The sequence below is a fragment of the Danio aesculapii genome, chromosome 12 (genome assembly GCF_903798145.1).
Source record: "Danio aesculapii chromosome 12, fDanAes4.1, whole genome shotgun sequence".
Lineage (NCBI taxonomy): Eukaryota > Metazoa > Chordata > Actinopteri > Cypriniformes > Danionidae > Danio > Danio aesculapii.
Genome location: NC_079446.1, coordinates 14,792,852 through 14,805,270, shown reverse-complemented (window position 1 = coordinate 14,805,270; position 12,419 = coordinate 14,792,852).

Here is a 12,419-nt window from a genome sequence, read left to right as displayed (position 1 = left end):
CCATATCTAGCTTTAACAAAACCTGTCTGATCTGGGTGAATTAAGCCGGGAAGAATTTTTTCTAGTCTGGTGGCAAGTAGTTTACATATAATTTTAAGATCAACTGGAAGTAGCGAAATTGGTCGATATGACATGCATTCTGTTGCATCTTTATCATTTTTATAAATTAAAGTTATAATAGCAGTTTTCATTGGTTCAGGGCGATGTCCTCTCTCGAAGAAATCATTTACCATTGGCATAAAAAGGCATTCGATTTGAGGCCAAAATGCCTTATAAAATTCGGAAGGGAATCCGTCCAATCCAGGCGTCTTCCCTGATGCCAAAGACCTGATAGCTTCTTGTACTTCTAATGATGTGGGTAATGCATCCAAATATGCCCTATCCTTTTCTCCTAATAATGGTAAAGTTATAGAGTCCAAAAATGTTTGTATATATGAATCAGAAGTATTTTCAGAGTGATAAAGTTTATCATAAAATTCAGTGAAAGCTTGATTGATCAATTTTGTATCATATGTCAGCTGACCTTTAAAGTTACAAATTGCTTTAATTGTATGTTCCACATGTTCCTTTTTTAATTGATGGGCTAATAATCTACTAGGTTTATTCCCAAATTCAAAATACTTTTGCTTCGTAAAAAAATGGCAATTTCTTAGTTTGTTCGGTCTGGATAAAATTTTGTTGGTTTCTTATGTCGTGTAATTTTTTGAGATTATCTTCAGATGGATGTTTATGAAGTTGTTCAAATTTGGTAAGTTCTGACATTAGCTCCATCATGCACTGCTTTGTTGCCCTTTTTCTTGCAGAGGTATAGGATATTAGGTTACCCCTGATAACTGCTTTTGCAGCATCCCACATAACAGCTGGTGAGACATCAGAAGCAGCATTATCAGTTATGTAATATTTAAACTATTGTTTAATATTGTTACATGCATCATTGTTATTAAGTAATGATGAGTTAAACCTCCAGTGTTTGTGTTGGGGTAATCCTTGACCTATGGAGAGATTAAGATATACTGGTGCATGATCTGATACAAGTATTGATCCGATAGTACATAGATTTACAAAAGGGATATATTCTTGAGGCAGAAGAAACATATCTATGCGGGAGTATGTATTATGTCTTGTTGAGTAGAATGTATAATCTCTGTTTCCAGGATTTAATTCTCTCCATATATCGACTAAGCCTACTTCACTGGAGGCTAGTTTTAGGGCTTTAGATGAGTTATGATTACATATTGAAAACGTAGACCTATCCAAATTTGCATCAAAGCAACAATTTAAGTCACCTGCTAAAAGGCCTAAAGAAGAGCGATATTGATTAAATAAAGTAACAATATTGCTCATAAATTTGGGGGTATCTGTATTGGGAGCATAGATGTTCATTAAAGTAATTTCTTGACCATATAGGGTACCAGTAATTAATATAAATCTTCCTTCTCTGTCACTCTATTGTTCTCTAAATAAAAAAGGGAAATTTTTTATGTATAAGTATTGCTGGTCCTCTTTTTTGAGTTGTATAACTTGAAAAAAATACTTGGCCCACCCAGTCTCTCATGAGTTATTAATGTTCTATATTAGACAGGTGGGTTTCCTGCAAAAAGGCAATGTTAACTTTTTCTTTCTTAAGAAATGTAAGCACCCGTTTGCGCTTAATAGGGTGGCCTAACCCTTTGACATTCTATGTTATCACTTTGCATATATTATTCATTTTACAATAATGTTATGTTTGCCCTGACCATCGATTTGTGTACCTAGAAATGAAAGATTAGATACTATGCGCTGAACATTTTTAAACTGACATTCGCGAACAAACCCCCCCCCCACCCAACCACCCCCTATCCCCTTAGGCATAAGCCCTGTCCCCAAACGACAGGGCAGCCCCATAACCGAACTAACTCTGGGCATAATAACCAGTAAGATAGTGCTCAGATCCCCAACACACAAATTTACAAAAAGAAGGCTTTGTCATCTCAAAGACTTACAGTACTAGACATTATAAGAATATGATACTTAATTAGCAGAAGTATTACCTCAAAATCTGAATTACAATGTACATGTTTTTCGATACAGAAAATCAAATTCGTAATTATTAGTATTTGTCAGTCTTAACAAGACATTTATACCCTAAATAGCTTATTCATTTAGTCTGATCTGTATTTATTACTCACGACAGTCTAGCCAATTTTACGATAGAACTCCTCTGCGTCTTTGGGAGAACAGGTGGATCTTTTTGTCATGAAGAATTCGCAGTTTGCATGGTTGGATAAGGAATCCACGGTACATCCCTTTATCAGCAAACAGTTTTCTGACATTGTTAAACTCCTGGCGTTGTCGCATAGTTTCGACTGAAAAATCCTCTGAAAAGTACAACCTGTTTCCATCGTAGCTGATTTCTCCACGTCTTGTTGAGCAAAATATCAGTTCCTTATCCTGAAATTTAAGGAAGTGGATGAGATTGGCCCTGTGTTGGTTAGGTTTAGCTGGAGCTAAAGTCCTGTGGACCCGCTCCAGGGTGAACTGTGTGTCAGGTGTCATGTTCGACCACTGAGGCAACATGTCTTTGATAAAGTCCATGAGCGGTTTTGATCCTTCTGCACCCGTGCAGCAGCTACCGGCCCAGAATCTCCTGGAGTATGCTCACCTGAAGCGAGCCATTCTCCAGCGGGCCGGCCGCAACCCGGAAGAGCAGCGTCAGCTCTTCCGCTCCATGGAGCTGACTGCCAGTGGCCGGCCCTTCGTGTTCGCTCAGCAGCTCCGTGACGCCTGCCGCAGATGGCTGGTGAAGGATGGCCGGACCACCGACCAGCTGGTGGATGCCGTGGTGCTGGAGCAATTCATCACCCGCCTCCCCTCCCGAACATAGGAGTGGGTCCAGTGCTTCCGGCCAGAGGATCTGGAGACGGCCATCCGGCTGGCGGAGGATCACCTGGTGGCGAGGTCCAGGGTCGGCGAAATAACCTCTCTCTCTTCTCCCCCTCTCCCTCTCTCTCCTCCTGTTCCCAGGCCCAGACTGCGGGGACCGCCCACACCAGCACCCAGATGGCGGTGCACAGAGGCGGATCTGCCGAACGTCCCAAGGGGGGCGGGTCCATATCCGGACGGCGGGGTGGAGCCACGACCCCTGGCGGTTCTCCAGACAGCGCCAGGTCTCTCTCCGGTTCAATCGGTTGGTCTTGCTGGCCCTGGGGGTATAGTGAGAAGGGCTGGGCCGATGCCTTGGCGCCGCGGGGGCGAGAATAGCACACCACAAATCTGCTCCATGAAGGAGGTGAGTGCGCTGATTCGGGTCCCCGCCACGCCAATCGTCGCCCCCGGTCGCGACGGGCTATACCGGATACGAGTGAGTATAAAAGGGGGTACATATCAAGCTTTGGTGGATTCGGGGTGCAACCAAACCTCCATCCACCAAAGCCTGCTTCAAGACCCGGCATTGGATACGAGCCGCACAGTAAGGGGTAATTCAATTCCGGGGTAAAAAGCATAGCGTTGAGGTAGCAGTTAACCCGCACCTCAAACACCCGCTAATTCTGGGAACCAATTGGCCTGGATTTAATAGATTATTAGGGGTCTTATGTGCGGGTGTGTCTTGGAAGAAGAAATCGCTGGATAGGGGGTGTGTCGCTCAGCTGGGGGAATCCCAAGCGGTGACGTCACGCGCTGTCTCAGGGGAAGGGCTGGGAATTTCCCGGTGTAAAGACTTTCCCCTGGAACAGTCGCGTGACGACACGCTAAGACACGCACTCGAAAGAGTGCAGGTGATAGATGGGGAGAACCTTCAGCCTGACCGGCCCCTCTCCTATCCATATTTTGCGATCATTAATGACAGGGTGTATCGAGTGACCCAAGACGCTCAGACAAAAGAAGATACTACCCAATTATTAGTACCAAAGAGCCGCCGGGAAATGCTTTTCCAGGCGGCTCATGCTAATCCTATGGCCGGACATTTAGGTCAGGCGGCCACATTAAATCGCCTCATGACCCGATTCTTTTGGCCGGGCATTCACGGGGATGTCAGCAGATGGTGCGCTGCGTGCCGTGAATGTCAGCTGGTAAATCCACCGGCCACCCCAAAAGCGCCTTTGCGCCCGTTACCAATTATGGAGATGCCGTTCGAGAGAATTGGTATGGATCTCATCGGGCCATTAGAGCGATCCGCACGCGGGCACCGGTTTGCACTAGTCCTAGTGGATTATGCAACCCGCTACCCGGAAGCAGTAGCGCTCCGTAACATCTCAGCAAAAAGTGTTGCGGAAGCTCTGTTTCGTATAATCTCCCAAGTGGGAATCCCCAAGGAGATTCTCACTGATCAAGGCACCACGTTCATGTCACGCACCATGCGCGAACTTTATGGATTATTGGGCATTAAATCCATTCGCACCAGCGTCTATCACCCACAAACAGACGGGCTGGTGGAAAGGTTTAATCGCACGCTTAAATCAATGATCCGTAATTTCGTTCACGAGGACGCGAAAAATTGGGATAAGTGGTTAGAGCCCTTGTTATTTGCTGTGCGGGAGGTTCCCCAAGCCTCCACGGGGTTTTCCCCCTTCGAGCTTCTCTATGGCAGACAGCCCAGAGGGGTTTTGGATGTCATTAGAGAGGCTTGGGAGGACGAGCCTTCTAAGAGTAAAAATGAAATTCAGTATATTCTGGACCTTAGAGCAAAACTCCACACACTGGGGCGGCTCTCTACGGAGAATTTGCTTAAGGCTCAGGATGACCAACGCCGGCGATATGACAAGGGCACTAAACTACGTAAATTTGCACAGGGAGATAAAGTCCTTGTACTACTACCCACTTCCAGCTCTAAATTACTCGCCAAGTGGCAAGGGCCGTTTGTGGTCACACGACGAGTCAGTGATCTCGATTACGAGGTGGTTCGTTCAGACAGGGCTGATTCACGTCAGATTTATCACATTAATCTGCTGAAGCAGTGGAGGGAGCCGGAGGAAGTGGCGCTGGCTACGCTTGTTATTAACGAGGATGACCTGGGGCCAGAGAGCCCCGGCCGGGAACGGCCGGCGCTCTGGTCACCGGAGGGGATCATCTCACAGCGAGCCAGCTCCTCGATATCCGGCACCTCCAACGTGAATTCTCTGATGTGTTCTCACCCCTGCCCGGTCGTACTAACCTGATTCAGCACCATATCGAGACCGAACCGGGCGTGGTCGTTAGGACCCGGCCGTATCGCCTACCTGAACACAAGAAAAAAGTGATTCAGGAAGAATTGAGTAATATGTTGAAAATGGGAGTAGTAGAAGAGTCCCACAGCGACTGGGCCAGCCCGATTGTCTTGGTACCCAAGACTGACGGCTCGGTCCGGTTCTGTGTGGATTATCGCAAGGTAAATGCGGTGTCGAAATTCGACGCCTATCCAATGCCGCGTATTGACGAGTTGCTCGACCGGTTAGGTGCTGCTAGATTTTACTCGACTTTGGATTTAACGAAGGGCTATTGGCAGATCCCCTTGACTCCAATATCCCGCCAAAAAACAGCTTTCATAACGCCGTTTGGATTACACCAATTCGTGACACTTCCGTTCGGGCTGTTCGGGGCACCGGCAACGTTTCAGCGTCTGATGGATAAAATACTCGGCCCTCACGTGGCATATGCCGCTGCTTATTTAGATGACATCATCATTTACAGTAATGACTGGCAGCGGCATATGCAACACCTGAGGGCAGTATTGTCGGCGCTGAGACGGGCCGGGCTCACGGCTAACCCACGGAAATGCGCAATTGGGCGAGTGGAAGTAAGGTATCCGGGCTTCCACTTAGGGCACGGGCAGGTGCAGCCCCAAATTGATAAGACTGCAGCTATTGCCACCTGTCCGAGACCTAAGACCAAGAAGGAGGTGAGACAGTTTTTGGGGCTGGCGGGATACTGTAGGCGTTTTGTCCCTAATTATTCGGCCCTCGTCAGCTCATTGACTGATCTCACTAAAAAGGAGGGACCAGATACCGTCCAATGGTCGGAGCAGTGTCAACAGGCCTTCTCAAAGGTGAAATCTATACTTTGCGGGGGGCCACTATTGCACGCTCCTGATTTTGCTCTCCCCTTTCTGTTACAGTGGAACGGCCGGTGCTGTACATTAGCCGAAAACTCAGTAAGAGTGAGGCTAAGTACAGCACCATAGAGAAGGAGTGCCTGGCGATCAGGTGGGTCGTTCTCACTCTTCGCTATTACCTCCTGGGCAGGGAATTCGTCCTCTGTTCAGATCATGCTCCTCTCCAGTGGCTTCACCGCATGAAGGATACCAAAGAGGATCACCCGTTGGTATCTAGCGTTACAGCCTTTTAAATTCAAGGTGGTCCACAGGCCGGGGGCACAGATGGCTGTGGCCGACTTCCTCTCCAGGGCGGGCGGTGGGGGTATGTGGAGAGGCAAGCATGATCGAACACCCAATGAGGGAGGAGAGCAGGCTTGGAGCCCGGTGGCTAATCAGCAGGCCAATCAGAAATAATAAATAACACCTGTTTATTCTAGTGATTGGGCCAGAGAGACAACCTTCTTAAGGAGAACAGAAGGAGCAGCCGGGAGAAGAGAGAGAGAGCACACACACACATACACTACGGGTGTTGTGCACGCATTGGAAAAAATAAAACTGTACTGCTTACCTGAATCGCCGACCCTGTCTTCTTCTTCCCTCACTAACAAACATTGCTACACACAAATATCTGAAATTTTCCAGGAAAAGATTCAGCTCAAATAAAGCATTAGTTAAGCTACATTTTAAATAGAGTAACTAATAGCTTAGCTCATTACATTTTCCAAGTAGCTTGCCCATGAAGGAATTTTGATGATTTTAACTATGTCCTATGCATTAGTAGCCTAATCCTTGCATTAATAGTTTAATTATGTTATAAATAATTACATGAACTTACGCTGATGCTGAATCCTCATGTAACCTTATGTGCTTAACCTCATATAACCTTGCTCTATAACAGCTGTGGCTTTGTGTGACTGATAAGCAAGGCGCAGAGATAGAAAAGAGAAGTTAAATTCTGAGAACTCGCTGTCAGCAAAATGTAACACTTTCTTTCAGAGTGTATTTGGTTTTGTTTTTTCCAGCTAGGAGTAGAGTAGAAGAAACACTGATGGGAGGGTGCAGGCTTACTCGCTTGTGTTCTCTGTTCTCTGTGTGTGTGTAACTTTTTCTGTGCAGATTAGCTGTAGAATGGCCAGACTGGTTTGATCTGATAGAAAGGTATGTAGCTAAAATAACCAGTCATTACAACCGAGGTATGCAGAAGAGCATCTCTGAATGCACAACACGTCAAACCTTGAGGTGGATTGTCTACAGCCAATAGTATCTGGATACAGCCTTTATGATGCAAGCTGAGATTGCATCACTCAGCGATGCAATGTCAGACACAATGCACTCAAATGGAGTGAGTGATGTCACTGTGACGGGTAGGGTTAGGGTTGGGTGAGCACATTAAAAAGCATTGGATGCAGCTCAGATTGCACTGCACTAGGTCTGCATCCTGACCCCTCTTGCTACAGCAGCAGAAGATCACACCTGGTGCCATCCCTGTCAGATAAGAACAGGAAATTGAAGCTTTGATTCGCACAAACTCACTAAAACTGGACAATAGAAGATTGGAAAACTTTGCATGGTCTGGTGAGTCTCAATTTCTGCTGCGACACTCAGATGGTAGGGTCAGAATTTGGCATCAACAATATGAAAGCATAGATCCATCCTGCCTTGTCGTAACAGTTCAGGCTGCTACTGGCGGTGTAATGGTGTGGAGGGTATTTTCTTGGCACACTTTGGGCCCATTAGTACCAATTGAGCATCGTGTCAATGCCACAGCCTACCTGAGTATTGTTGCTGACCATGTCCTTCCTTTTATGACCACAGTGTACCCATCTTCTGATGGCTACTTCCAGCAGGATAAGGCTGGTTTCTTGAACATGACAAGTGCACTGTACTCAAATGGCATCCACCTTCACAAGATCTCAATCGAATAGAAGACCATTGGGATGTGGTAGAATGGGAGATTCGCGTCATGGATGTGCAGTCAACAAATTTGCAGCAACTGCATGATGCTGTTATATCAATATGGACCAGAATCCCTGAGGAATATTTCCAGTACCTTGTTGAATCTATGCCACGAAGGATTAAGGCAGTTCTGAAGGCAAAAGGGGTCCAACCAGGTAAGGTGTACCTCATGAAGTGGCCTTTATACTTGATATGCTTGCTCTGAACACCATGTTATTATAACTTGAGTTCTGAAATTAATTAAAAATGTGTTTTTTTTTTTCTCACATTGGGCAAAATTACACAAATGCAGTTTCTGCCTATAATAAAAGACAGTTTCAAATAAAAGAACGGAAAACTACAAAACATACCAAGGAAGAAGTATTTTATTGGAATCTTTATTGAATTGCATGCACATAAGTAGTAAATGATTGCAGTTACCATGCAACATGAGAAAATTAAACAGGAAGCTGCAGGAAGGTCAATTAGTTACATTTTACAAATCATTCCTTGATTGCTAAACAACAAAACCGTGAACAATCCTCTTAAAATAATTAAAATCTACTGTATTTAGTGTTCAGTTCTTTAGATTTTATTTTTAAAAAAGAACACTATATACACCTAGGTGTGAAAACAGGTTTGTCCAGTCTGCTACCTCAATGCTACTTTCATGATAACTTGAATGAGCGTTACATGATTAAGCAAATAAAGCTTTCTTAATTTCATAAACTATGATCGCATTAAAGTCTATATTCATATGTCCTGCATAATATACAATCAATTAAATTATAATATCTCCTTATCGTTGATTTAAGTCACACATTGTGCAAATGAAAATCAGCCCTGAGTCTGTTTAATCCAAGTATTAAATTCAAATACTTAGTGCAATAAATAAAAACTGGAATTATGACAGCAGCATTTTGAACTTGAAGCATTAATAATTCCAACATGCAGCATTCCCAGATTCAGCATCATCTGAAGTACTCAGTAAAATCAAAAATGCATAATCTTTGTTAATTGATCCTGCATGCAGTGTTTTTGTGTTTTGTGTGAATATGATTTAAAGTGCATTTAATTATGTCTGTTCTGTATTGAACAGAGAATATTACTTTTGTAGAAACATTCTGGAATCCTAATTTCATTTTTTATGGTAACAATTCTTCCAGTACTACATAGTTAAATAAAACATAGTAATGAGGTCATGTTCAGTGTTTCTCAACCACATTCCTAGAAGATCACCCACTCTGCACATTTTCCATGGTTGTTTCCAAAATCGCCTACTACTCAGTAGGTACTGCATTTTAATTTAAATTTACTACTAGGCTGTTAGAAAAGTAGCGTTACATTCTAAACAGTATAAATGCGAGTAGTAAAAATGGAACTCGGACATACTACACGCTTATTTAATGTGGCTGCCATTTCAAAGAATGAAAGCAAAGCTGCGGTGGGAAGAAACCCGGAAGTAGAGGATCAGCACTGTAACAGGGTTCAGACAATAAGTAAAGACAATGCAGTAAAAGTTTATCATCTGCCTGCATTTTTACTGAGATAGTTCACCCAAAAATTACTTACCATTTTCATTACTCCCTTCGCTTGTTTCAAATATTCATGAGTTTTCTATTTTTTTAAATGAACACAAAAAGAATATAATAAAATAAAAATAAAAATGAAATAATATACAATGGAGACTATGCAGTGTTGATTATTCAATATCTATACCTGAATAGTGAATACCTGAAAATTATCATTCACTTTTATCTACACTATATTTTATTTATTTATGCATGTAATTTATTTGTTATATATTATTTGAGATTCACTCTACAAAATCCCCTCCAATCAATCCAAATAAACCATCTGGTTAAATCATCTGGTGAAATTGTCTTCACATCGCAATGTATATCACAGAAATACAAAATGGTAAGGTCAGATTTTTCCAGTATTGCACAGCCCTAATTCAAGTATATAGATATTTGTTAAAATAATTTCCATGACTTTTCTAAAACTTTTGGGTTTTTATGTTTTTCCAAAACTTTTTTCAGGCCTGAAAAATGCCATGTCAAAATTCCATGACTTTTCCAGGGTTTCCATGACCGTATGAACCCTGCTGTAAACATTGCAACAACATGCTGTGTACTACAAACTTCCAGCTGTTACCGTGATTTAAAAATGCAGGTATGGTATAAACATCACTTTAATATCATTCAGCTAAGTTTAATTTAAACACTTAAGTGTCCTCCTAGACTTCAGTTCATGGCACCAGGTAAACACTGTGAGTGCGCTTCTCTGCTTCAGATTATGTAACCCGGTGAGCTATAAAACAATGCAGTCCTCTGTAGCACACCCTTGTGTTGTCTGTAATAGTGTTGTCCCGGTACCGAAGTTTTAAAAGCGTCCATTTCCCGCTAACATTTAAGTGCTGCTGAGCGCATTCTTAAACAGCGCTGATTTGCTTAGTATTCACCAGTTATCAACAGAAATGACTGTGATTGGCCAGGAAGGTCATCCATTTACCGCTCCTCACAGATTGCATACACAGATACATGGCCACTGAAGCGTTTTAAAGTCGTGAAGATCAGTCGATTCATCAAGTGGATTGCTCATCTATGTTTGCACTCGGTAAACATCAGTGAAGTGTGGTGACCTTCACAGCCAATCACAGTCATTTCTGTTGAGCATGTGAACACTATGGCAAATCAGAGCTGTTTAAGAATGCTATCAACAAATATATGTTTTTTTTTTTTATTTCAGTATCGAAATTCATTATCTTGACAAGTCTAATATAGTAAAAGAATCAGTTCATAAAACGTGTTTGGGAAAAACGTTTGCTAACTAGTGCCATCTCCCTTAATTAAGCTAAAAATGAGGTCTGATATCCCTTTTTATTTTCACTACTCATTCAAAACGGACCTTTGGGTCACTCGGAAGGCGGTAAAACTATAAATTTGTGTCACTTTCTCTTCGCTGATAAGATATACAGCCAGTTACAAAACATTCCTGTGTGACTCAGGCGATACTTCTGAGTTTCTTCCCACCACAGCCTTGATTTCGCTGTTTAAAATGGCGGCCGCATGAAATCAGTCTACATTCGACATTTTGTCATGATCACATGACCTACCCACGTCAGTTGTGTCTCTTCACTCACATTCATTGCTGCATCCCATATCACATACTTATACCAGGAAAAATATATAATTTTGAGTGTATAAAAGAAGAGTATGCAAGCTTTGGGACATACCCCTGCTGAAAAAAACAGCATATGCTGGGAAGGTATGTTTTGATGCTGGTATGCTGGTCTTGCTGGTCCCAATGCTGGTTTTGCTGGTTTCAATGCTGGTTTTGCTGGTCTCAATGTTGGTCTTGCTGGTCTCAATGCTGGTCAGGAGCAGCACTGAGACCAGCAAAACCAGCATTGAGACCAGCAAGACCAGCACTGAGACTAGCAGGACCAGCATTGAAACCAGCAAAACCAGCATTGAGACCAGCAAGACCAGCATACCAGCATCAAAACATACCTTACCAGCATATGCTGTTTTTTTCAGCAGGGACTACTTCCTCGTTAACAGATCATTGTGTTGCTTAGTTATGAGCCCTGTCTATCATCCACATTCCTGTCATATTTAATTTCCTACCTTATTGGAGAAGCAGCAGCAGGATAATCTCCCATTCAAGAGTCTTTTATGCAGAGAAATCTCCTCAGTGCTTTGGATAATTATGCATTCAGACGTTTATGTACAAACACGTCCTTATAAAAGTTCAATATTGTTGTTACAGATTAAATATAACACAGAAAATGGTATATACAGTAGGTGAGAGTTCAAAGTGACTATTACCGCCGTGCCTTATACCGCCGCTGTTTGAAATAACTGCTGCTCTGTTTTTAGTGTAGGACCGCAGTTTGTGAAAAAGCCACCAGGGGGGCGCAAAGGGATGGGATGCGAACGGAAAGAAATAGCCTTTACAGCAGCTTTAAATATGCTACTGTGCTTGTAAATGATATTAAACAATAGGTCAAAGCATTATAAGTCCTTCATTAATCATTTAAAATTTGTTAACATACTTTATTGTAAACTTTTTAAGTGCAAAGAGGACTCGTTTTGGAATTGAAGAAATAAAAGACAACTAACATGAAAGCACAAACATTCAGTACAAATAAGTAGTCTTAAATAAATAAATAAAGCAGTCTTTTAGCCTGCTTTTAGTGTTTGCCGTTTTGATAGGACTAAGACAAGACTTTTTCATTTATGTTTTTATTTATGTTTTTTTTTACATTTTCATTGTTGATTATATTTTACTATCTTATTTTATGTCTGAATTATTGTACATAATAATAAACGAATAATGAAAATAAATTAATAATGGAAATATGCCTAAATAAATAATTTATTTAAAGATATTGCGGCGAAACACTGAGAAACGGTCAGGGGCATGGTCT